The sequence below is a fragment of the Desmodus rotundus genome, chromosome 4 (genome assembly GCF_022682495.2).
Source record: "Desmodus rotundus isolate HL8 chromosome 4, HLdesRot8A.1, whole genome shotgun sequence".
Taxonomy (NCBI): domain Eukaryota; kingdom Metazoa; phylum Chordata; class Mammalia; order Chiroptera; family Phyllostomidae; genus Desmodus; species Desmodus rotundus.
The window spans coordinates 2,579,524-2,605,766 of record NC_071390.1 but is presented as its reverse complement, the minus strand read 5'-3'; the positions used below and the strand labels follow the sequence as shown (position 1 = coordinate 2,605,766).

The 26,243-nt window shown below is 57.1% G+C and overlaps 1 long non-coding RNA gene across 1 annotated transcript; it reads right to left on the bottom strand.

Annotated features, from left to right (window-relative positions):
• Positions 1-23,981: 23,981 nt before the first annotated feature.
• LOC123479231 (uncharacterized) lies at positions 23,982-25,297 on the bottom strand. The gene is made up of 3 exons (XR_006654776.2): positions 25,144-25,297; positions 24,815-25,045; positions 23,982-24,332 (listed from the first exon to the last, which is right to left on the bottom strand). It is a non-coding gene; the product is annotated as an uncharacterized lncRNA (long non-coding RNA).
• Positions 25,298-26,243: the final 946 nt, after the last annotated feature.

Genomic DNA, 26,243 nt, shown 5'->3' with positions numbered 1-26,243 from the left:
GCTACCATATCTCAGAAACAGAAACAGAAGTCCATAGTTCTTCTCTGCCCAAGATACATGGTCCCAAAAAGACCCCGCATGGCTGCCAAGCCTGGGTTTAAATCCCAGCGCCAATCTTCCTCTGCAGCCCCATTTCTGACTCCTCCCACAATTGGCCATAGCTGCCAGCATTCCCGCAGTAAGTCCAGGCAGGTGTGGCCCTGTGGCGTGGAGCCAATCATCTCCAAGCTCTCATGCAGGCTCTGTAACCAGGGGGAGTTGCCTCCCAGTTACATCCTGGGTTGAAGTCACACCCATTCCCCTGGCTCAAAGCACAGGCCACAGCTATTTAACACATCCATGAAACCAGTTAAAGGTTATAGATGTGTTAAATGACCATCCTAGAGGTTAGCTGCACAACTGTTGCTATTCAAAACAGCTCTCAATGGCCCTGCTCCATGCGTCCCACCCCCCAGCTCAGACTTGTGGGGGTGAGGACATCCTATATATATATGTTTTTCTAATATTTCCTGGACACCCTGAGTTCTGGACCCCATTAAAAATCCCTATTTGGGCTCCCCCCCTTGGCTGCACCCTGTTACAAATGTTTCATTAGTATTCCTTTTCTTCCTCATTATATATATATATTACATATTTTTGTAATAGTTTTAGTAAACATTCTTTTGTGCTAATTACCTCTGCTCCCATTTGCTGAGTTCTCTCCTGCATGTAGGTCACATTTTTTTGGCTTCTTTCCACATATAGTAATGGTCTGCTTGCAGCTGGCCACTGGAAATGTTGGGCTGCTGTGTGCTGGGTTGTGTTGTCTGCATTCAGAGAATGCTGGGATTTCTTTCTTGCAGGAAGTTGAGTTACTTAAAGATCAGTTTGATTATTCCAAGGCCTGTTTTAGAACTTTGTTAGAGTTTGTGTTACAATCTCTTCTAGTTTATCTCTGCCACCAAGGTGTGGCTCTTCTGGAGTCTCTCTGAACGTTCTGAGTGCTCCCTCGGCGCTCCAGTCGGGATCCCAGAACTCCTCCCACGTGACCTGTGTGGGTCTGGGCCCTGTGCAGCTATGGTTTCCCGGTTAGTCTTTGGCTGGCACTGTGGAATTGACTGTCTGTCTGTCTGTCTGTCTGTCTATCTATCTACGTCTGGTTGAGCCATGAGTGCAAAGGCCCCCCTCTGCATAGCTCTGGGGTCTTTGTCTGTGGGGCTCCTTTGCCTCTGTTCTGTCCCCACACTTTCCAGCTGCCTAAGCCTCATGGAATATGACCCCTGTCTCCCCAGTTCTTCTATAAAACACTGTGCTGTTTAGCATCACCCCTCCTATACCAGATAAAACATGGCTCAAGGTAGAAATCCAAGTTGATTCCAGGATATTGTCGGTGAGAGGTCAGGAAACTGAAATTTCTCACATGGCCGGCATCTGGAGAGCCCCGACTCCCGTTCTCCTCTCAGAACATGCCGAGGAGGTTTCGGTGCCGCCAGGACACACGCAGCCTCGCTGGGTAATGGCGCCCTTCTCCACGGTGACATTCACATCCCACTTACGAGTGTCCTTTTTTATCTAATGGAAGATTTGTTTGCGGTGGCTACTGTGACTCACATCTGTCACCTTGTCTTACATCCCAAGTGGAGGAAATGGGAAATCCTTTTGAAAAGCTGGTGCTAAAACTCTCTGACAGCCGCACTCCCTCCGGTTCAGCGTACGCTCCCCGGAGGACCTCCCTTTCCTTTGCCGGTCCCCCCGAAGGCTTCGAAATCAACAGTGAAACCACAGGCTGCGGCGGAAATAAAATATAGTTCTCATTTTCATATTTACTTGTAAAGATTTAAACATGTTTTCCTGCAGCCCTGCAGCAAACTCAACTGTGTTCTCTAAAAAACTATTGGAAAATGACATTTTAATTTTTTTTTGAAAATCTGGATTATGGATAACAAAACATGCAGTGAAAGGAGCCATTCAAATGCATCTTATAAAATTGAAACTTAAGTGTCAGGTTTTTAGCGCAGTCTGTCAAACGCTTGGCAATTAAAATAGCTTTTTAAATAATTTTGACGAGACACAATACGGGGGAAATGTGCACGGAGGTCACCTGTTTTCAGCGTAACAGGCGCGTCCCGCACCATTACGATCAGGCCCCATTGGTAAACTTGCCATCTCTTTTTCATTAAATTAGTGCATGTCACTTATTATGGGAATTGTATTTATTCGTCTTTAATATTTAATTGAGGATGACTTATCTGAGTGAAAGACAACTTAGCAGAACCAGTTGACACCTTGGCAGGAACGGCTTTGCTGTTCTGACGGCGGCGAATTTGTTTCACCGTTTATTTCTTGTTTGATGCTAAATTCTGCGTGGCTTTCCAGGCACCGCCCCTCCCGTTAGGGCGTAGGGCAGGGTGCGCCAGGCTGCCTCTGCTGTCCTCAGCGCTGCCCCCTGGGTTTGTTTGAGTAACTGTGGCCTGTCATTCTCAGACCTGTCACTAACTTCCTAGATTCTTCTGTGAAAGTATCTTGGCTGATGCTAGTACATACGGGTGGGAACCCAGACAACTGGAATTATCTTCTGGACGGCTGGCCCTTTGCAGGACAGGCTTCCCCTGCTAGGAGAGTGTTCTAGGAACCCATCTGTATCTGTGTACCAGCTGGCGTTGTTGTGAGAGGCTGCATTTGGCTTCAGTAAAAATTTTTTGAAGACTCTTTCAACGTGTTTGCCCACTTCATGATGGGTGATTACGAGCACACCTGCCCACACCACGCTGAGTGTTCAGCAGTTTTTACCAAAAACATCATGACCCCCGTGCCCCACCCTCCCTGTTCACCCGATCTCACAACTTTTGTTTCCCCAGATGAAGAAAGTCCTCAAAGGGGAACGTTTCGCTGATGTGGAAGAGGGGAACAAGAAAGGGCAGAAGCACTCAAAGGCATCACAATGGACGAGTTCAAACACCGTCCTGAGCAGAGGGGGAAAATGTCTCGATAGGAGCACTGCTTCCACTGGACGTTTAAACAGGTGAGACTAAGTACACAATTTGTTATCAATAAATTCCATTTTGGGGGTCCCCCTCCTACACCTTTCCTATCCTCTTGTACATCAAAAGAACACTTTCGTTCTTGACGGTCGGGAAGTGGTCTGTTGAAGATGCCACGCAATTCTGTAATAGCCAGTCGCACGAGTCCCTTTGGTGGCCTCCTGTCTTCATCCTGTCTTCATTCACCCTTGTCGGTGCATCTCAGAGAGGGGACGACCCCATCACCTGGCCCTTCTAGCAGCAAGGGGGACTTCCAGCGAGCACCCTTCAAAACCAGTAACATTTCCCCTCTTCAAACAGTTCAGAACCTGTCTCGTTACCTAGACATATGTCTCGCCGCCTGGCTTGGTTTCATTCAGGTGACAGTGGCAAGAAAAACTCAGGGTTGGCCTGTAGGGCAGTGGGGGGCGGCGTCTGATAGGGATGATGGTCGTCTGTCCTTTATTCCTTCATCTGGTGCACGGAGGAGGAGTGTGTGCTTGAGTGTGTGCACATGCGTGTATGTGAGTGTGCACACGTGTGTGCATGCCAGTGTGCATGTGCCCGCACAATCTAAATGATGTGCAGATGTTGGGGACCACGGGGGGCGCCGTGGCCTGGGCCGGCCCCCGGGGGTGCTGAGGAGTGCTCGCTGTAGCCCTGAGCTGTGACCCCCTCTCCTCCATCTACAGCCACACGTACTGGTGAGCAACTTCAGACTAAAGACAGGACCTCGGAGCCTGGTCCTCAGCATCTGCCGGGCACCTCAGCACACTTCCGCATCCTGGAAGTGATACTTTGTAATGCAATCATCTGTGCGAGGGAGCAACCCAGCCCTGGGAGGCTAAGGCACCACAGGTCCCTTTTCCACGCAAACACCAGCGGGGCACCCACACGGAGGGGCCGCACCTGGGCCAGCACCCGCTCCCGCCTCTGCTCCTGAGGCAGATCGAACTGAGTCTCAAACCTTGGTTTCACCGGGAGAGCTACTGGTAATTATTTTAAAATAAAGGTAACTTATTTTGTAAATATGATCATTACAGTGATTTGCATTTGCTGTGTTTAACTCAGCACATTATGGATTGTTACATGTTCATTTGCTTCCAGGGAAAACCAGGCACTTGCAAACTGCTATTGTTTTATGAATATATGAATAGCTCAGAATTCGCAGAAGTGAGATTTTCTGTTTATCTCCCATTTTATTTCCTCATAGGTAACAAGAACCCGTATCGAGGAGGAGAGGTGGAAGCTGGTTTCTCGTCTCAAAGCTCTTTGGTAAAACCGGGAAGCTGACCCACCCACACCCCCACCAGGGCAGGGGGCACGAGGCCCACCCACCTCTGCCTTCCTGATCTGCTTGCTGTTGTGTCAGATCCACGAGGAACAGGCAGCCCCGTGACAGCAGCAGCAACAGACCCCAGTGGGGCCCCTCCAGGCACTGACCTCAGACCCGGAGCGCCCCTGTGCCTGTGGGGAGGGGCAAGGCGGGGCTCCTGCGGAGCCTGGGGCCTGGATCCCTGATAATTTCACTGGTGGAGAGACTGGGAGGCCCAGTGCCTGGCAGCAGTGAGGGGACAAACTGAGAAGTGGCCAGGCCCAGCCCCGGCGTCAAGAGGTCTTAGCTACACGTGGATGGCGGAGGCACCAGGCAAATTAATTAAAAAAAAAAAATGGCTGGAGAAATTAGGAAAACGAAACAAATGGGGCCATTTTGTTTGGGGACAAATAGTCCTACGCACGTCAGCAACTCCTGAGGGCGCCCCGCAACCCAGAGCTCGGTCCCGTAATTGATGTTCCTAATTACGGCCTTGTCATTAAGGGGAAGTTAAATGATCTTCATACCCTGCTTAATTATGTTGTTCTTGGTAGGGGCACGTATGCTACATTTTATAAAGTTTTCCGTGGCAATGGCTACAATTTTGTAGGTTCCTGTAGGCATCCAGAGTCCTCGGTTGTCCAGAGTCCATTTCTCGGCCCCACCTTGAGCTCCAAAGAAGACACACAAAGGAGGCATCTTTCGGGCCCGTGACATTGACTGGCCCCTTGCAGTGCATCAGATAAACCGGAAGAGCCCACCAAAGGGCCATAGGGCGCTTGGAGGGAAGGCCTCACCTGGGAAGGGGTGAAGGGTACAGAACGCGGTGCCCATCTCTCAGTTGGCTCCAGAGCAGCCAGACCTTGAAGACTCACCTGGGTGTTTGGGTGGCCCAGGTCTCACTGGAAGACACACCTTCCCCCCAGAGAGACAATCAGAAGGTGATGTCTTTCCCGAGAGCAGAACAGCGACCCAGGAAGAGGCTGGGCTCCGGGAGCAGGAGGCCCAGGTGCGTCCCAGGTCTGCTACTCCATCCAGGCCTGGAGACGATGCGCCCCTTGAGTCCTGGCTTCCCACATCCCAACGGGGGCAGAGTGACCGAGGGCAGTCGTCAGAAGTAATGCACGTGGGCTCTGGAGTCGGAGGAACCCGGGGTGACTGTATCATTCTACACCCACTTGTTACAGCCACCTACTCGGTGTGACCTTGAGCAAATGTGCAGAGGTCGCCGAATGCCGCCCAGTGCCCATGTGCCCCTTTTCTCCTAGCAATAGAACGCAGTTTTATTGGGGGTAGCAGTGTGCTCAGGTAAAAGGCTCTCTCCCCAATGCCTTTGTAACCAGGTGCTGCCTTGCTCCCGCTAATGAAATGTAAGCAGAAACGTGTGAGAGACGCACAGGCGAGCTGTTAAAGACAGTTGACTTCCTGAGGAGACGAGCCTGCATTTTCCTTTTCTCCTTCCCCTCTTCCTGCTGACTGGAATGTGGAGGTAAGGGTTGGCACTTGGGCCACCGTGCTGGGCCGTGAGGTGAATTTGAAGATGAGCACCGGGTGCTGAATGATAAAAGGAACTTGGGTCCCTGACGGCTCTCTGAAACTGTCAAACCAGTCATGAGCTGCTTCCCTCCGAACTCGAGGCTCACGCTTCTCAGCCACTGACGCTCTGAGTTCCCTTCTCACGGTAGTGGAACTCAGTCCCAGCTACTACCATAAGCCACTGGATTTGTAGCCTCTCTTACTTCCTCTCTGCTTCCGGGAGCAGGTGGAGAGGGGAGGTGCAGGCACCGCAGCCGGAGGCTGGCAGCGGTCTCCGTCGGAATGCCTGGCAGCGGCCGTGACGAGGGCCTGGCGCTTGTGTGAGAGTGCTCGGGGACCCAGGAAAGGAGGCCAGAGAATGGCAGCCTGGGTGGGAGGAACAGCAGGGGCACACGCAGGCACACAGGAGACGGGAGAGCCCGTGGCTTGTGGCAGCTTCCTCCCTGAGTGGGTTAGGGGCTCCCTGGGGACATCTATCCAGGACCCCAGAGGGTCCACCCACGGGGGTGTAGCCCTGAACAAGAAGGCTGCCCAACGCTTGCATTCACTTTAACTGGAGGGGTATTTTTTCTCTCCCCTTTTAGCTACTCAGAACTTGTGTATGGGATTTTTTATTTTAGCTCACACCACCCCTTTAGAGTACGGTGGGGTTCAGAGGGGTCAGGTGTTTGGTTCAAGGTCACACAGCCGGCATGCAAGTAGGGACTCAGGGTCTGTGCTCTGGGCCTGGCTCTCTGCCTTCTCACTACAGCTGCCTCAGGAATTCGGGGTGCTGGGGCGGCTGCTGTGCTAGCCTGGGGGCCCCGGCACTGACAGCCTCTCACGGACTGAGAAACGGCACCCAGGACTTTGCGAAGACCGGCTGGGGGTGCAGAAGGGGCTTTGAGTGGAGGCGGAGCCCCGGGCTCCGGAGCCAGGGATCCAGGCTCCTTAACTTCCCCGGACCCACGTGCAAATCCGAGAAGCGGTAACAATTGCAGCGACGCCCGCAGCACTGCTGGTGGTGAGGATCGAAAGTGTAGTTCACTCTGTCTAAGTGACTAGACAGACCCCAGAGCAGCGTGACAGCACACGCTGGTCGCCACCCTCATCCTCGTCCTCATCTCTGTCTTCGTCATCCTCACCATCCTCCCCCGAGCATCCTTGTCATCCTCCTCCTCCTCCTCCTCCTCCTCGTTATTCCAACATCTTCATGATCAGTGTCATCATTATCACCTCATGGCACCCTTGGGTGGGGAAGTGCTGCAGATGAGCAGACCCTTGGGCTCCGAGGACCAGGGGCGAGCCTTGTCTTAGTGGGGGGGGGTTCCGACTCCGGGCCTGCCTTTTGCTCTGGATGCTTCTGGAACCGTTAGGCTGTGACCCTGACATGCAGGTTTGCTGACCACAGGCTGCGGTCACCTCTGACTGGCTTCCTCCTGCAGGTCACCTGCTTTCTGTCCCTCCTCTAGAAAAATGTCTCCACTTGTCCTATGTCCTTCTTCTGGGAGCCCCTCTCCAGCCACTCACCTCCTCTGTGCAGCCTGCACAGCATCATCAGGCCGTGCCACACCTGGGGGACCCTGGGGGCGGGGTCGTCACACGCAGGGGGTTCGACTCTGTCTCCTTCCCAGGCTCCCAGGCTGCCTGGCAAGGGCCCACCTGCTCGTGTCCTGCCGTCACCCACCGCAGCCGGAGAGGCAGATGGGGCAGCGTGGAGGAACAGGTAGTTTCCGCACCACTGGGTTCAGGCTAACACTCAGAACCAGGTACGACATCAATCACGTCCCGGGGACAGGGAGCATCTCGAAGGAAACAGGATTCTGCCCAGGCCGCTGGCAGAAGCAAACGTGAGGCAGGTCCGAACTCTTCCAGGGCGGTGTGGGCCCTGGAGGTGGTTCTCCCTGACACAGGCTGGAAATCTTCGGGAAGCCACCGCTCTCAAAACCGTCCCTGGGGGCTCAGGGGCCCACCTGGGGCCCGGAGACTTGCCGTTCTCCTTTTCTACAAAGTCTGCGACCTTGGGGTCTGTTTGTGCCTATTATGCAGAAAGACTTCCTTCCAGCTGCAGAGGCCCGGGACCCTGCGGGGGCTTAGAAATGGAAATTTCCCTTCTCATCCACCAGCCACCAGCCAAGCGCTCCCTGAGGGGGTGCTGGGGCACGAGGCCCCAAGACACAAAGCCTTGCAAAGCATAAGAAAGCTGCTCTCGGTGCCTGGGCTACGCAGCGTGAACAGAAACGCTGCTGGCGCGGTTTTCAGTGTCTGATGGCTGTGGGGACGAAGGCCGCAGCCCCTCTGGCCAGAGCCCTTAGAAGGAGCACAGTCCAACCTTATACAGCCCGAAGGCAGCTCCGGCCCCCAGTGCCCCGGAGGAACCGCCCCAGGGGCAGCCCCTGCCCATCCCAGGGACCTGCGGGGCAGGGAGCCTGACCCTTGTCCTGCTCGGTGCGTCCCTGTCCTCAGCCCGACCACTGTCATGTGAGTCTGCTGTCGGGCTTGTGTGCACTCGCGTGTGCAATGCACATGCCACCTCAGAGCACAACTTTCTGCCATTCAGAATGCGGTTCCCACTGCGTGTCCGCAGGCTGCTCCGTCGGCTCCTTTCTCGGCGGGGCTCCCGCTCGCCTGAGCCCGTGTCAGAATTCCCTGGCAATCCGGTGGAGCTGTGAGTGCATCAGCTGAGATAAACACCCTGTTGTGCTGACACATCTGGGGGGCTTGTTAAGAACTGGGGAGAGCATGGGCTGCTGCAGTGCTCCCCCAAAAGTGGGCCGTGCACTCGGCCAGAGGAACTTGACTCAGTTCTCCCAAACCCTCATCAAAGACCCCGAAGCTTTCAGCCGGAGGCAGGGTGCCAGGCAGGCAGGTGCTTAGAAGCAATAGGGAACAGGGGTGCCCGAGCTGATTCAAAGTGGTACAGACTTGGGCAGCTTTTAATGGCCAGAGCCCCTGTTTCCTGACTGGACAAAGTGACCCATTGACTATGTATGCGGAGCCTGGTGGCGGGGCCGTCGCGCTCAGCAGCCATCACTGCCATCTCAGGACGGAGCTCTGAGCTAGCGTGCTCAGACACGACCACGCATGTAGACAGGCTTGAGCTGTGTTGTGGGAAAAACAAGAGCTGATGCTTTCGGAGGCTGGGAAACACTCACAGCGGGAGCTCTGCGGCTTTAGAATCTCATTACAGAGACTTCGGCTTTCTCTTCCTGTCCCCTCGTCTTCTCGCCTTCTTCTGTGACCAGCTGCACAAAATTATAATTAGGCAGAATGTATGGGTGTGGCCCCTCGGGCTCAGGGAGGGCCGGGGGACCAGAACACGGCAAGTAGTCAAGAAGGCGCAGCCACCGAGCGGGAGGACCCTGGCAGGAGGGCAGGGACAGCCTCACAGATGCAGGGCCGCTACCAGCAGGGTCCCGGTGATGCCAGGTTCAGCGAAGAACAGCTTCTCTTTCTCCAGGGCCACGGCGGACATTGTTCTGCAGTCATGGGTAACCTGTGGGGGAGCGAGGGTCCCTGGGCGCTTGTCTGGCTCAGACACACAGGACCCTGGGGCCACCTCCTTCCTCTTCTCTTCCTGCTCACACGGCCATGACCCAGTGACCTCGGACCCACAGTGTCCAGGTCTCTAAATGCAAACAAGTGCCAGGGTGGCCAAGGCCTGTTCTATCTCCTCGACTTTCCCTTCCCATCACTTCGTAGGCATCTTAAAATGACCTGGTGGCAAGAATTTCTAAGACACCTGGATCTGAAGCTCGTTCCAAGTCTCCCTCTGTCCCACCCCTGGGAGATCAAATGACACGTCCCATTGGCTGAAGTCACAGACCAGGAGAGACCATTCAGGGCCCTCGGTAGATGGTGACCTATGGACTTTGACGTCAACCCTCCCAGACACGGAATATTCCTGACCACCGATTTTAGCCTAGAAGGGGCGTAGGGCTTGCCCTCCAACCTTCCCCTCTCCAGGGCAGGAAGCTGAGCCCCGGCGCCAGGCCGCATGGCAGGTGGCCCAGCGCAGCCCTGGGGAGGGCCGGGCAGCTGGTCCTGGAGCACTTGGCACACCCGGCCCACTCCTGGGTCAGGGACCGAGCAGCCCAGGGAGGGGGAACAGGTGTGCTGCTTTGGCTACAGTGAGGGCCACTCCTCTGCCTGGCGTCCCTGAGGGGATGCCCCCATCAGCCCTCCTGGGGCCCCCGTGGCCTGAGCTCTGCAGGTCTGGCTGCGCCTGTGCTTGGAACGCCCGCCACCTCACTTCCACCCAGAGTGGCCCCTTCTCAATGACTTTCCTTTGTGAGGGCTTCCTGGACCGGCTCTGTCCTCTGTTCCTGCTGCCACACGCCTCTCTCAGAGCCCAGAGGCCCTCAGCAGCTCCAGGGCCACTTCCGTCCCTGGGAAGAGCAAGACCACCCCTGTCTTTTCTCCAGTAGTGGTCCCACAGCCAGACCCCCCCAGAAGGGCAGTGATTACAACCCTATGCTGCGTTAGACTGCGTATGGATTCACATGCACCTATCATCAAAGTGCCAGGCAGCGTGCTAAAAATTTTACCCTGGTCCCTCGTGCCTGCCCACCCCACTGTCACTTTGGAGTCGCAAGGTTGCCGTGGTTATTCGCCTATGGTGATGAGAGAGAGGTAAGGAGGTTCACCATCGTGGAAGAACAGAGAGTGCCCCAAGGGGCCAGAGCTTGCGAGGGTGGAGCTGGGACTTGAACCCAGGCGGGCTGGCTCAGGGCCATGCTGCGTCCTAGACCATGACAGCACCCAGTCGGGGCAGCGGACGAAGCGTGCCACCAGGCAGGTGTGGGCCAGTGGAAACACAGCAAATGGGGACACACTGGGGACTCAGCATCCCGACAACCCAGCAAGACCACCATATCCATCGGGCTTCCCAGGGGTGAGAGTAGGCACCTCGCTACAAGCCCTTCTGAGCTAGTAAATTAGAATTAATGTCACCACCAATACTAGTGAGTCCAGTGTACTCCAAGGGTCATGACCCACCCCAGCCCCGGGCACAGGACCCCAGGGACAGCCCAGGGCCTCCAGGACCCCAGCACCCCTGCTTCCCCCCGTGAGGGCTGCCATCCTGCACCCCAAGCCAGGCCACACGCGGTGTGCCATTCCAAATGGGCTGGCTGATGGGCCCGCATCCATTATCATTAGCATCCTTCCACACGCGGGTACAGGAGGGGCTGCCAGGCACGGCTGCGGCTCGCTGAGCCAGGGGCCACGCTCCACTGCCGACGAGCAGGAGGCGCACCTGCTCCAGGGCTCGCGGCCGCCACAGCCATCCTTCACGTCTCACGCCACACTTGCTCCGTCTCGGCGGACAGAGCCGCTGCCAGCCCTGCCCGCACCCCCGCCGGCCCCGTGGTCCACACTCAAGTGTGTCTGTGCATGGCTAGTCAAAGAGGCCTTTAAAAATGTGACCGTCGCCTCTTAGCCATTCAGTTGTTACGTTGAAGGTTGAACAAGGAAGATAAAAAGTGCACGACTTTGCCTCAAAAATGAACTTTTTTGTCAATTAAGATGGAACCGTGAACTACGAATTGCCCACTCACGGGCTCCGTCCTCTGCCAGTGTGGCTGTGTGTGCCTCAGGATTGCCTGGGACTGGTCATGAGGGGCAGGCTGTGGCAGCCAGGGATCATTTCTCTGTCTGGGCACCTGTGACATCCCCCTGCCATAGGGGAGGCTCGCATTTTCCCAGCGAAGGCCGACATCTAGGGATGGAGATTAGGAGATCAGACCTAACTGGCCCCAGCCCCGACTCCCAGGAGCAGGGCAGTCTGGGTGGCCACCGACTTCCCAGACCGCCCGCACCGTTGCCGGGGACCCTTTGGGCTTCCTTGGTATGTTTCTGCTCACCTGTGTGGTAACCTCCCAACCTCACACCCGGGCGTATGCACACGCACACCCATCTGTGTCTTCTCATGGCAGAATCTCTGTGTCTTGGGTTAATCTGTGAGTCAGAAATCGACAGACGTTTATCACTGTCTACCTGGATTTCCACCTGGTGTGCTGCCTGTGGGGGCCCTGGCTGGGGTCCGAGGACAGGGTCCTGGGTTCTCCCAGAAAACCCAGGGAGGGAAGAAGCCCAGTTCCCTTCCAGGTGGCGAGGTTTTAAGGCAACCAGAAAGAAAGAATACGCTGTCCGTTTATGGGGAGCCATGATTGATCTGGGGGGAGCCACCATTTGCTGGTGGAGCCTGACAGCAGGCACAGCGGGGAGGGCCCCCCACTCTGTGGGTCAGGTCCTGCAGGGACCCCTTTTCCTGCTGCGGCTCTCTACACTGCCCGCCTCGTGGGCCTGTCCACCAGCTTCCCCTTATCTCCTGAACACCCTGTCCCCCTTGGGAGGCTGGGGTCTTGCTCTCTGGTCTTCCCAGCTCTTTCCCCACCACACTCAGGGGCGTGGTGGCTGTAAGTGCAAAGGTAACACAGGGGCTTCCCGACCGGGCTGGGGAACAAGCTCAGATTTGGGAGTCAGCGAGCTGCCGGTAACTTGCAGCTTTGACTCTGTTCCTGGCTGGGTGTCCTTAGGTGAGTTACTTCACCTCTCTGGGCTTCGATTTCTCCACCTGTGAATGGATATACCTCCTTCTCCCTCCTAAGGATATCGTAAAGCTTAAACAAGCTCATATAAACAAAGGGCACAGCAGATGCTCCGGAAACAGGAGGGGCTCGCCCCTATTTTTAAAAGTAAGCTGCTTCTGGCTGCCTCTGCCTATTAAACTCATTCTCAGGGCAGCATCTGCTATCAGTCATTTACACTGTAGCATGAATTTAAGAGGAGTTGTCTCCTTAATGGGAATTTGCTATTAGGGGATGTTCTAGCTGAGGAATACAAGAAAGTTCTGTCTGTGACCTTGAAGTCTTAGGCTTCCGGGGTGGGGGCAGTAGGCACTGGGCAGGGGCCTTCCTGGGGTCACACCCCACCACTCAGGCTGAGGTCTGAGTGAACTTTGCTAGTGTGCCCAAGGCTCATGGAGAAACAGGATGTCAGGGGACAATGACAGGGTGGCCCATAGGACGGGGATCTCAGAGGGGAGGGACGCTTAAGGCAGCAGTTCCTGGTGTCCTTCCTCATCCTTCAGGGACTCTGGGCTTCCTCCTCCCTGTGACCCCACCCGTCTGCAGGGCTGTCTGTCCTGACAAGCTCCTTAATTTATTTCTCACTTCTGTTCGGACTTGGGGAAGACCAGACTCCCTCTAAGAGCAAACTGTTTGAAACTCAGCAGGTAACTCTTCGGATGAGGGACAGCGTGCCAGCCCTTGTCCTGACCTCTCAGCCCCGAGAGCGCTCATGTGTGCATGCGTGTGCCCGTGTGAGTGTGCGTGCACCCCCAGTGAGTGCACACATGTGCCTGTGTGAGTGTGCATGGTAGGTGAGAAGGAAGACTCACCGGCGTTTCCCCCCAGCGACTGGAGCCTTCTTGACTTCCCAGGTGTATCGTCGAGTATTGAAAGACGGAGTGCGTTCCTTCCATTGTTCTTCATTAGTCGTCTCATTCTGGGGGCTCCTCACAGGTGCCCCACGGGGGACAGGCCCTGCGCTTGGGGGGCGGCGCCTGGAGGAGGAGCCAGGTTGCCTAAGACGTCTGCCCTCCCGTAAAGCGTGCGGCATCCATGTGTCCTCGGAGAAGCGGAGTCTTGCCTTCAGCCGGAAGCTCTCTGGGAGAGGAGGAAAGAGGAAGGCGGACAGGGTTTGGATCCCACCATGAACTATGGCTGTGTAGCTGTGACACCCGCTGGCTTGCTCTGGGCGGTCTTGGGGAGGCCAGGAAGGGCCAGACTCTCCTGTGGCCGGGGATGAGGATGCCCTACAGAACTGCCCTCCCGAGCTCGCTTGTCTGGGTGTCCTCCCGAGGACGCCCCGGTGTACTTCGTCCTTCCACCAAACCTGGGAGGCGGGGCTCTGCACTGGTGTCTGGGGACCGGTCCAGGGAGATGGTCCTGGGAGGGAATGGCACTCTGGGCCCCTGCTGTTCAAGACCACACTCAAACGTGTCCCATGTGGGCGACATTCCTGTAGACCTCTGAGCGGGATGCACCTGCGGTGGGGGCTTTCCTGACTTTCCCAGATCAGTCGAGGAAGCGGCCCCGAGGATGAGGATGGTGAGCTCTGTTCATAGGTGCGTGAGGCACAGACGCCACTCTGGTTTTCCGTATTGGATGATTAAGTCACGCGTTTTGTTAGACCTGGGGCTTGTCATTCAGCATTGCTCTGATATTACGTGTCTTCCTGCTGGCCCTGCTGTTGTGTGTGTGTGGTGAAGAGTCTTAAACTGGAGGCAGGCAAACCCGGCCCCTTGGGAAGATGACGGAGGGGACCCCCTGCCCCCACCCCCGGCCCAGCCCACTTCCCTGCCCCGTCTGCCTTCTGCGTGTCCAGCTGTGAGGTTGTCTTCTGCACCCTTGGACATGTGCTCATGGCAGTGACGGCAGAGCTGGGGGACAGTCATGCATTCCATCTTGTAGATGACAAGATGGAGCCTCGGAGATGGGCCCCAGCCCCAGGCCTCCCTCCCTTCTGCTGTGTTTCCTGTGAGGCCGCACAGACCAGGTCAGGTTCTGTCCTGGCTGCTGCTTAGGCTCCAGCCAACCTGGTGATAAGCCTCAGTGACCACACCTGGCCTTGTCGGCTGGTCCCCCTCCCCCGCCCAGCCAGGTGCCATGGCCCTGTGGTCAGCCCCAGCTCTGTGGGAAGTCCAGACCTCTTCTCTGAGCTCCGGACTCCATGGCAACAGAGACAACCGCCACTTCCGGACACTGAGTCCTCTGTGCCATTGCTTTGGTCTCTGCCACCACCCTGGAAGGTGGCTCCTTGTCCATTCCCCTTTGACAGATCAGTACACCGAGGCGGGCGAGGACCGGGAGCCAGCCGTGGTGGCACTGTGTGTCCCTGGGCTGGGCTAGGCTGGAGCTCTGGCTCTGGCTGACGCTCCCACCATGTGGCAGGTTCGTCTGGGCAGGAGGGAGCCCAGGGTGTCAGCCACTGCCTCCCGCACTTCAGTGTTCCGGGTACATTTTCACTTAATCTGGGGTCTCTGTTTAAAAAAAGTTTCAAAAGCCATGGTTTGGGGACAGGGAGGAATCCTGGGCTCTCTGGAAGCTGAGATCATTCAGCTGAGCATGTTGCCGAGTAAACAGACGGGGCTGCCCCACGCCGAGGGCAGCGTGGTGAGTGGCCTGGCGGGGCAGTGGCAGGGGCCCTGTCACATCAGCCCAGCAGCTCGGGGTGCACCCTGTCCACCCGCCCATTTCTCCGCCCTGTGTCCCCCACCTCTGGAATTTAAGAGGGGCAGGAAGAGACAGGAGCTGGAAACGGGCTCTGCACCCTCCAAAGCGTTTCCCATCAGAGAGGCTGTCAGGATGCCCGGCCCAAGGAAGGGACTGGACTTTCTGGGAATTAAAAATAAAAAAAGGAAGCCCTGGCTGGTGTGGCTCAGTGGATTGAGTGCAGGCCCGAGAACCAAAGAGTCGCCAGTTCAATTCCAGGGCGCATGCCTGGGTCGCAGGCCAGGTCCCCACACCCCAGGGAGGGTGCGAAAGGCAACCACACATTGATGTTTCTCTCCCTCTTTTTCTCCCTCCCTCCCCCTCTCTAAGAATAAATAAATAAGTTCTTTAAATCAAAAAGGAAAAACAGGAGCGATGGGTGAAACTTCCCTGTTCCTACGGAAGGAGGGGAGGGCGAGGTGAGCCTCAATGCCCCCTTCTGCACAGGCCTCTGCCCTGTCTGGGCGGAGGAAACACAGCCTTCATATGTCGGCCAAGCGCTCCCAGGGCTCCCCAGAGCCCTGCTCGCCGCAGTGGGAGGGAGCCGGGCAGCCCGGGTCTGCGTCTCCCCCGAGAAGCCGGGTGTGCTGCCAGCGGTCCAGGCTGCATGTGGGGGGCGTGATGTCCCCGGCGTGGCGGGTCGGGGCAGCGTGCAGAGGCCAGTCTTAATCGACAAATTAAAGCCCAGGAAAGCCTGGGCAGGTGAGAGGAAGTCTCGGCTCTTGATCAAAACCACATTTCTGTTCCCGGCCTAACTGACGGGCCACGGGGAGGCACATCTGTAAATTACACAGGAAGCCTCTTCCGCCACTGATTCAGCCTGACAGTTTCACTGGAGTATATGAAAATGAGTATTAAAGATGCGATCTGTAGGCTCCCTTCCAGGAATTCCAATCTGGTTTCAATAAAATGGGAACGCTGATTGGGAGTGAAGCTGCCTTCCGGTTTTGCCTTTGGCTATTACGTGCTCATTCGTGAAATGACTGAATTCCACAACTACTTTTAATATTCACCTTTTGAGTTCATCTCCAGCACTGGACACATTGCAATGATTAAAATAGCATGAGCTCCCCATGCTGGGTGCTCTCTAATTTAAGGCAGCCCAGGTGCTGAAGACAAATGAGGCGGCCTGGTAAGTCCATTCTTCCTTTGCGTGAAGTTGCTTTGCAGGAACATCGAGGGAAGAATATTAATGGTAAAAAAAAATTCTGTGAAATAATGCTCCCTGAGTAGACGCCTGGGGGGAAAGATGAAAGTTGGGTGCCAGGCGGAACTTGTACTTGGTGTGGGATTGCTCTTATTGCCGGCGGTGTCTGGGCTCTGCTGCCGGGGACCTGTGCCTGCCACAGTCCCCGCTGGGGCCTGGGGCTCCCCTTGCTTCCTTCCCAGGGGAGCCCCCCTCTTGGACAGCTGCGTGCTCTGAGCTGACCTTGGCCTTTCCCGGCAGGGGACGGGGTTGTCCTGAGCCAGCTGTGCCTGTCCAGGCCTCCCCTGCTCCCCGGGGTGCCCCCATCCTTACAGGACATTCCAAATTAAGGAGCTCAGAGAGCACCTGGCAGAGGGACATTAACTGCTGGGTCCTTTCCACACACTCCCGACAGGACCCCTTCCCCCGCTCTAACCACTGGGCGAGTGGGCCACAGGTGCCTTTTCTGTACGACTTCCCTGAGGTTCACCAGACAAGGTGGATGCTTGACGTGGCTTCCATCTCTGCACCGGAGTTCTCGCAGCCTTTGATGGAGGGGAGAGAAAAGGTGTGAGTCCCCCTCTGGCTCCCCCCAGTGTGTGTTCGTCCAGAGCGAGTCTGGGATTTTTCAGGGGGAGAAAATGGACCTGAACCCTTGGAGACTGGCCCCACTGGGAGTCCCGAGTTCATTCTGAAATGGTTTTCTGGGATGGCAAACATTGCCTTTTTATATGTGGAATTCACAATTAATTTCCTCTGATCTCCACAATCAGGAAAATAGTTTCCATGCGTTTAACTTGGGGCAACGTTTTGTTGTAGTCACGAGTTTTCATTTGGGCAGAACTCAGTGACCAAATGAAAAGCTGGCTTCAGAAAACGCCCAAGGGTGTGGCGCGCGTGCGGGCCGGTGGCCGCGTCGGAGAGCCCTGCCACTTGGCCACGTGCTGGACAAGACAGGCCCTGCTGTGGGCGGTAACGGTGTTTTCCCCATCACCGGCTGTCCGTTCTTGAGCCAGCAACCAAAACCTGTATGAAGGGGCGGTTGCCCTTGTTGTAGCAAGGGCCCGAGGATGGTGACCACCCCATGGGGTGGAGGCCACGACTCCACCCACAGCCCCACGGCCGGCTCCGCGGGGCCTGTGCCGCCCGTCAGAAGGCCCTATTCGGGTTAGCCTTTCACCTTGGCCCAAAGAAAGTCCCGAAGACCGTGAGTGGGCTCTCACTCCAGGCCACGCTAATTGAAACCCTGTGGTCTGAGAGCCTGTGAGCTGTAGACAAACTCTGATGAAGGTGGGAATTTCCCACGTGGGACCCGAGACCGAATCTGACCCAGAGTATTTGGGAGATGAGCGGGGTTAACAACAGCTCTGCCACACTGCTCGTGACAGGTAGAGACGGGGTGGAATTCTGAGTAGTGGCAACACCCCATGTCCTTGAGTGCTCAGCTCGCCGACGGTGATGACACAGGCGGATGTTTCTCATTTTCTGCAACATTATTTTTTATCTAGTAAGTCTTATGTCTTGCGCCTAGGGGACCACCTGCAGGTGCAGAGCACCCTCGCCCTGGGACCAGGTGATGGGCCCCCCGGGTCACCCCTGACGCCGGCCCCTCCTCGTGCTCAGCTGGGAGGGTGCTTTGTTCCCAGTAGCCAGCACCCTCAGGGCCTGGGCTCTGTTCACACAGATTATTTTTATTCCTGGCAACCGACCCTGAGCAGCAGCGCCTGCCTCCCTGCTTAGGCATCAAAGGCCAACCCACACGATGGAGGGTCGTCCTCCAGGGGCGGCGTCCACATTGACTTCGCCACTATGGGCTTCCCAGGGGCACGAAAGTCTCAGGACCTTTCACTCCTGCACCCCTGCATCGGGCAGGTGCCAGTGAGGTCAGGTCAGGAGACTCCCTGGTGTGGGTGGCCCTGCGTGCAACATGCCGTCACGCGGCCCGTGGCACTGGCCAGGACAGTGGGGCTCTGAGGAGGCCGAGTCGCAAGTGGAGGGCGGAGACATTCAGGACAGATCTGGGAGACCGATGGTCCGAGCTTTGGTCCCTAGTGGTCACCGAGTCCCTGCCTGGTTTCCGGAAGTGTGCTGGCACCTGCTCCTGTTGTTGCCTCCAGTTATGGAAAGAAGCCGGGGTGTGAGTACTATGGTCCCCTACGGGCACGGGGGGACATGGGCGTGGACAGGATGGACAACCAGTTCTAGGTGATGGGACACCAGACTGGTTGAATTCAGACCTGGAGCCAGGTCTCCGTAACACCAGCCCGTGGTCCCCGCAGCAGTGACCCGCCATTTCCAAGGATACGACCATCCGCCTGGGAGTCCCGAGAGGAGCAGCTTTCCCCAGACCTGGGGTGCGTGCTGGACGCCACCCCGTGAGATTTCGCTGTGCCTTCTCTGAACTGGAGTCCACGGAGCGGGGCTGTCACCCCCACTCCAAGGCCTGTGAGCCCGAGGTGGCCCCTGGGACCCTCCCCTGGAGCCTCATCGAAGGGTGAGCTGCTTGAGGCCAGCAAGGACGGGCCTGGCCAGGGTCTCGCAGAGCCAGGAGGGCAACCCAGGTCTCCTGCCCTTGCCCACTGGAGATCCAGCCCCAGGGCTAAAACTCCTCGCCCCTTCCTGTCTGTTCCGAGTGCCTGGGGCCTGCCCGGCACCACCACCTGTGGGCACAGGCAACCCGGCCCCTTCTGGTAGAGCAGGTCCGAGTGCCTGCCTCACCCTGAGGGAGATGCGCGGGGGACAGTGATGGTGGGCTGGGGTACCGTTGCACAGGCCTTGGGGTGTGAGTGGCAGGGAGTCCCCCAGAATCCAGTGTTGAGATTTTGGAGTGCCCAGAAGCCCTGGGTCCCCCAACACAGGCTGTGCGTGAGCTCAGGGCTTTTCTACCTTCAGAAAACCCAGGGCTGCCTGGTCCTGCGCCTTCTGCTCTGGCTCTGCTTTGAGCTCCACTTGGAGAGAAGGTGCCCCGTATCCGCTCAGGCCTCTGCGGTTCTCCGGCGAGTCCTGGAGAATGTTCACATCAGACCAGCGCGGACAATCTGCACAAATCGCAGTTACAAAGTGAAGGCTGTCTGTTCTTCCCCCCAAGTTGCCTGGACATTTTATTTGCCACCTCTCCCCAGTCAGTACAGATTCCCACGTACGTCCGTGTGACCCACAGTTTGTGTGCCTCTTGTCACAGCCCGATGACACTGTCCTGCACTTGTTGGATTGTGTTCATGTCGCCAGGGCAGGGGCCGGGTCTGGCGTGTTCCCTGATGCATGTTCAGAACCTGGAAGGAGCCCTGCGCACAGAGCTCACGTGTCTGCTGGATGGATGAAGACCGGCCTCGCTGCCACCCGCTGGTCCCGTTGGGGTGAGGGCTCTGGGCCAAACGCGGGCCCCCACGCCCGTCTCGCCTGGTCTCTGCCGCTCGGAGAGGGCGCAGTCACTGCAGACTGGAGAGCTGGGGACGAGAACGCATTCACAAAGGCTCCCCGTTTCTCCCAGGAGCCCCCTCCTTCCTCTGCAAACCACTCTGGCTCCTCAGACTCGCCGGCACGGGAGGCAGGCCGGAAGGACCCAGCGGCTGCCGCCTGCTTCTGCGCAGAGGATGCCCCACCTTCCAGCTGCTCCGATCTCTTGTGCTGGGGAGGGGGGCAGAGGGGGGCACAGTATCTTCTCCAAAATCTTCATCCACAGTAAACACTGCTAACTACTAACTCATAAAACATATCAGCTGGGTTTATTACTTTTAACCATCTTTCCAATTGTGCTATAAAATAAAGGCAGATGCCATTTTAAGATGTTATTATTGTCAAGGGCCGGCTTCTTCCAGCAGCACCTGCTTCCAGCAGTCTGCTTGTTTACGGCCCCCGTTTTTATAGGTGACAGTTTAAGGCGGCTCTTCTCCGGCTACAGAGAGCTCTTCCTCACGGAGCCGAGCGGCACGCACAGGAGGAGGGCTCCGGCGGCGCCGGCCGCGATGCGGGGCAGGGTCGCAGGTTCACCTGGGCTTTCCGCTGACGGCTTCGCCGCACACATCAGGCCCTGCCAAATGCTCTGCCATTAATTTATGATTTAAAGTAATTAACTTTTGCTGATTAAAGTAATTATTTCAAGTGCATCGCACGCGGGCCCAAATGATGCCCACGGCCCCCTCTCCAGTCTGAGCGAGCAGCGTGCCAAATGCTTAGAAGCTGCGCCGGGGACTTCCGAGGGGCTGCTGCCCGTCTCACAGATCTGCCGTGTTTATGCCCGACTTGTACTAACTGCTCATTTCAGTGCCGGGTTCTGGCAGAACGTTGACACAGTGTGAAACCTTCATCCGGTAAACAAGACAAGCTTCAGCTCCGCGACACCGGTGACAGCAGAGGCTGTTTAAATGGATCTTGCCTCCAGCCTTCCAGAGGTGTCATGTTTTTGCACACTCTTGCTTACCCAGCTCGGCCCTTCAACAGCGCACGGCTTCATCTGGCCTCAGCCAAGAGCGGGGAACCTGGGCCCAGCAGGGACCCGGTCCTGTGGTCTAGCACAGACCTCCAGGGGCCCTTGGGGCTGGGCAGGGCTGGGCCAGTGGGTCACGGGCAGAAGAAAGAGCCTGGCTCTGCTGGGGAAGCTTTTAGACGTCATGGAGACAGAGAGAGAGCAAAGTCCGGGGGGAGAGGGCTGGCCCCATTCCTTCATATCCAGCACTCCTGTCTCCTTGCCACAGTCTCTTCTGCCAATGGGGCAGGGAGTCATCGCTTGGTGGCTTCTCCAGCAGAGAGGCTGCTGAGGCAGGAGCGGAGGGGCTGGGGGTAGCACTTGGGAGACCCTCCCACGCCCCAACCTCGTTCCTGCTTCACGGATGAGTGGGGGAGCCAAAGCCAGCACCCTCTGGTGAGCAGGCAGGACACGTGGGCCCCGGGGCTGACGGGAGGCACAGGGACCCCTTCCCTCCTGGGGAAGTTGTGCGAAACAGTCCCTGTAGCTGCTCCCGTTTCTCCCGCACCTGCCGTGTGCCCGGCACAGAGCCTGCATCGCAAAGAAGTTCTCACAGAAGCTCCAGAGTGAACCTGGCAGGCGGGTCCTGTTGTCCCATCTTCCAGCCGAGACACCTGAGGTTCAGAGAGGTGACAGTCACGCCCCAGGCCAATTAGCCTGTGCACCCAGGACTCAGACCCAGGCCTCCTGCCCCCAAAGTTCCAGAAACGTGGTCACTGCTCAATCACTTTGTACTCATTAAAAATATCGGGGAGCCACCGTGGCCTGCTTAGAGCGCCCCAGCCAGGAGTGACCACACTGGCCTTTGGGAAGAGTCCCAGCTCCTCACAGCACCAAAGTGTCCTAACCTGGGATGCCAAGGCAAGGGGCCAATGACCAGGTGACCTTGGAAAAGAGGGGCACTTCAGGGGTGTCACCTCATGCTTCTGCTTGGTGCTATTTAGGGGCACAGTTTGGGGAATAAACTTGTGCTTTTACCTTTTCTCTTAGTAATTATCTCAACACTCTGGGCTTTTGGTGAAACCACAAGGAAATTTAATTTTGTATGTAATTAAGTGCCTGATGGGCAGTGATCCCTGGCAAACAATATTTCAGCGTAATGCTGTTGAGCAAACATCACCGACTCACGACGATGCCAGAACAGTCATCTGCGCGTTGGCACCCTCGCCACCGCGCGATGGCTGGGGTCGTAAATAACCCACTTCACTTTCGGGGTGAATTAAGTGCTCTTAAAGGGTGAGAGAAAAAGAACATCAGAGGGGAACATTCGCTTCCATCCAGAAGTCTGGGCCGCGCCAGGGTGGTTGGGCAGAAGCCCCGTCCTGCTTGGCAGACGCCTGTAAGAGCGGCACTCCAATCACCAAGCTGTGATGCCAAAGGCAGAGCCTGGGACGGGACCAGCCAGGGGGCAGAGCTGATGGGGCCGTTGCAGGGGAGGCCCGTGGGGGCCTGGGAGGGAGGTGCCCACTGCCTGCCAGGTGCTGTTCAACCAGTAGACACTGGAGCCATCTTGGAGCCCAGGGAATTGCTGGAACTGAGGCCCTGGTGCCAAATCAAATTTAGAAGCTGGAAAGGAAATCTAGAAGCACCAGGAGGAGGGCAGTAACGGGGTGGGTGGTCCCGTCCTTGGGGGGGGGGCTGCGGGCATGTTGGAAGGTTATCAGCGTGATATCTGGAGGAGCCAACCCCCCGGGGTGCCTGGTGAGCTCTGGGTGGGCCAGTGCAGCTCAGGAGAGGTGTTCTCTCTCTCTCTCTCTCTCGTTTGGTTGTTTAAGATAAAAAGAATGAAACCAGAACTTTAAGAAAATGTGATTCACGGCCCAATTTGGTCAGCCTTCTTAGACTGTTTCTCCCACCTTGGTTTCCTGGGAAAACTGCACTTTGAACCCACACAGCCTCAGGTTCAAGTTCCAGCCTGGCCGTTCACCAGCCGAGTGACCCCATTCACTCCATTCTCCAAACTTCGATTTCCTTCTCGGCAAAGTGGAGCAAACCAGCCCTTGTCACATGCAGGTGTGCCTTAGAAACGTGGGGACATGAGGGACAGTATGGCCCCTGGGATAAACAGCAGCCACCACTGTGGGTGTGGCCCCACTTTCATCTTCGTCACATCTACCCCAGGAGCACCCAGTGTCCTCCGGCTATGGCGGCTGAGTTCTGGCTGACCCCGAGGCAGCTCCCCAGCACCTGTCTGAGGGGGCCAGGGAGTAGGAGACAGGTGTCCCCACCTCTCAGGCGTTGCTGAAGGGGGTGAACACGCAGGTCAGCCCGCAGCAGGGGGGCCCTGGGACCAGATGGGGGACTGTGCACAGGTTCCCGTCACGCTTCACAGACCCCATTCTCTTCTGAGCCTGCAGGCCCATTCATGCAACCCACATGTGGGGCGCCTGCCTGGGGCCTGGCCCTGGCGCAGGTGCCGGGGTGCATGGACAGAGGCCAGACCGCAGCAAACAGACAGAAAAGGCAGTGCCCGGTCCCGGCGGACATTTGGAAAATATAGAAAAGACATTCCTGGCTCAGGTGTCAGTACGTGGACCCGACTGGGTCACCTCCTGCTGGCTTCCCTGCACCTGAGGACCAGGAAAACACGCAGAGCATCACCTTCAAAACCACCACACCTGCCGAGCATCCCATCCCGTTGTGTGTGCTGCCGCAGACTGGCCCCATGACGATGAGACCACAGACACCCGGTTCTAGTTTCTCATGCAGCAGACTTTGTGGGTGCGGTTACGTTCAGGGTCTCAAGGCGGGGAAATCAGCCTGGATGAGGCAGATGGGCGTTAACTGCTGTCATGGGGGCCTCACAAGAGAGGCTGAGGAGACAGACATGACAGGAGAGGAGCAGGCCATGTGACCAGGGAGGTGGGGACTGGAGCCACGAGGCCACAAGCCAAGGAGTGCTGTGGCCTCCAGCAGCAGAGCCCCTCCCACTTCTGGGGAGCAGGGCCCCGCCCCCTCCCTGACTTCAGCCCAGGGAAACTGACTTCAAACTCGTGGCCTCCAGACCGTGACAGAATATATTCTGGTTGCTCTGTGGTAATTTGCTACAGCAGCCTCGGAAAACCCATGCAGTTGCCGAATGTATCGATTAATCTCCTGGAGAGAAGTACGGGGTACTTACTAGGTTGGCATGGGAGTCCAAAGGGCAAATGAATGACTTCATCACGATTAAGTTAGAAATAAGGTGTCCCATTTTAACTTACATGATACAGGAGCATGAGTATATTCATTTATTTTTAAACAGGCAAACTTGACACATCAAATAAACATCCCTTGGGCCAAGTCCTCACCACCAAATCCAGCCCTGTCTGAGCTGGAGCTAAGAAAGGGACTGATGGTCCCAGCCTCACTGGTGTGACAGCGAATGTGGCCTGTCCTCCTGCTAGCTGGGGGGCAGAGCAGCTGGCTGCGGGTCCTCCGCTCCAGCCCCCACGCCTGCCCACCGTCAAGTGCCTTCTGCACACTGTGGGGATGGCTCCGCCATCGCTCGGCCACTGGCAGCTGCTGATCTGCTCTCCCGCCTGGGGGCTCTGAGCATCTCCTGTGGGGGCGTGACTTGGTTCTGACTTCTTTTCTGGAACAAGGAGGAAAGTCCAGGCAAGAGTTCCTTGGGGCAGCCCCCTAAGGACGGCCTGACCGCACCGTCCCAACTCCAGGACAGGGATCAGAACGACCTCAGGACATGGGCTCTGCCTTCTGGTGGTTGGAGGCCCCCTCAGCTTTGCCCGGGCATTTTCCCTGAAGCCCTTCCGTGGTGTCTTACGGAGACAGGGTTTGGGGACCGCCCCCTTCTCTGTGGCCTACACCCAGTTTCTGAGCTCAACAGCAAAAGCACCCCCTGTGACCCTCCCTCAGCTGAGGAGACAGGGTCGCACAGTTTCAACAGACATGGGGTCCGACCCTGCGCGTTCAGCTTGGAGCTCTGCTGTCCTCTCCCTCAGTGGGACTTTGGGAACACGGCCCTTTCTGAATCCAAGTTTCTGCATGTGCAAAATGGGGTTTCAAAAAGTAACACCTGCCCCCCACCCCACGCCTGGCCTGCAGGGCAGGGCTTACCTGGACAGACCCAGATGCCGAGGAAGGCCGGTGTTTGGAACTTGGTACCCGACAGCTTGGGTTAGAGACCCTGATGATTCCCCCAGTGCTGGCTTCTTATCCGTACCTACCACACAGGGGCCACACGGGGACAGGCCCAGGGCACCAGTAGGGTGTGGGCGGGTGTCCCTCTGCTCAGGAGGACGTGCCGCCCTTGGACCAGCCCGACAGCTTGTTCTCTCTGACTGGGGCCTGCAGGTGGTGAAAGCCATTAGGAGCAATTTGTTGTCACCAGGCAGACCTGCTGCCCCTAAACTGTTATCAATGAGCTTGTCAACCCGAGGCCTCACCTCCTTTGTTCTTTTCATCTGTTCTCCCCTTGGAGGCCTCTCTGGAGCCCGCAGCCTCCTCCGAGGACCCACAACAGGCTGTCATACACCTGTTTGTCTGTAGGCTGGGCCGGGGGTCCGGGCATGGTGGGGAGCGGGCGGCGGGCGGCCCGGCCTCCGGGCTCCCAGCGCTTGTCCCCGTCAGGATGTCAGATGACAGTTGTTGGAGCTGCAGCTGGCGCAGCAGCCTGTGCCAAAGGCACAGCGCGCCTGCTGCCGGCGTGAATGCACTCTGCCTCCCGGAGGAGCCCTGGCCTCACCTCCAGGGGGCGCCGCTGCAGAGGCCATGCCGGCTGCATCCCAGGCTCAGGAGGCTGCCTAGGCCTGACACTTGGCCAGGACGCACAAGTCTGGGGCAGTCACCCCACAGGCTGGCGCCTCCTATGAACGCAGAGGGGTTGAGAGGTGTGCCTGGTGTGCCTTTGTGAGTCCCGAGCACCAGGGGTGCCCAGGCCCGAGCCAGCTGTGAATGACAAAGAACTCCGCCATCAGGCCCATTTCCCACCTGTCTCCTGACTGCTCTCAGAACCAGGTCGACCACCTGACACCCATGAAGTGCGACGGATTGTCATTGGGTGGCCAGCGTCCAGGAGTAGGCCTGGTCTTCGTCTGCCCCAGCCGCCATACAAAATGCCAGGACCGGGAGCTCAGAGAGCAAGACATTCATTTCTCACAATCCGGAGGCTGCAAGTCCAGGGTCAAGGTGTGGCCACAGGCAGGTTTCGTTCCCGGGACTCTCCTCTTGGCTTGCAGGTGGGTGCCGTCTCTCTGCGTCTGCACGTGGCCTTTCCACAGTGTGAGGGTGGGTGGGGGACAGAGACTTGGAGTATGCCAGGCTCTTTTCCTAGAAGGGCACCAATGCTATTGCCCCAGGGCCCCACCCTCATGGCCTCACCTCACCCCGCTCATCTCCCACAGGCCCCACCTTCAAACACCACCACACTGGGGGGTGGGTTCTCCACACAGATTTGGGGGACCCAGACAGGCCCCTGGAAGGAAGTGAAGCCCCCCAGCTGGCCCTGCTTTGGAAGAGCACTCTGAAGGAGTCTCGTGCGCCTGCC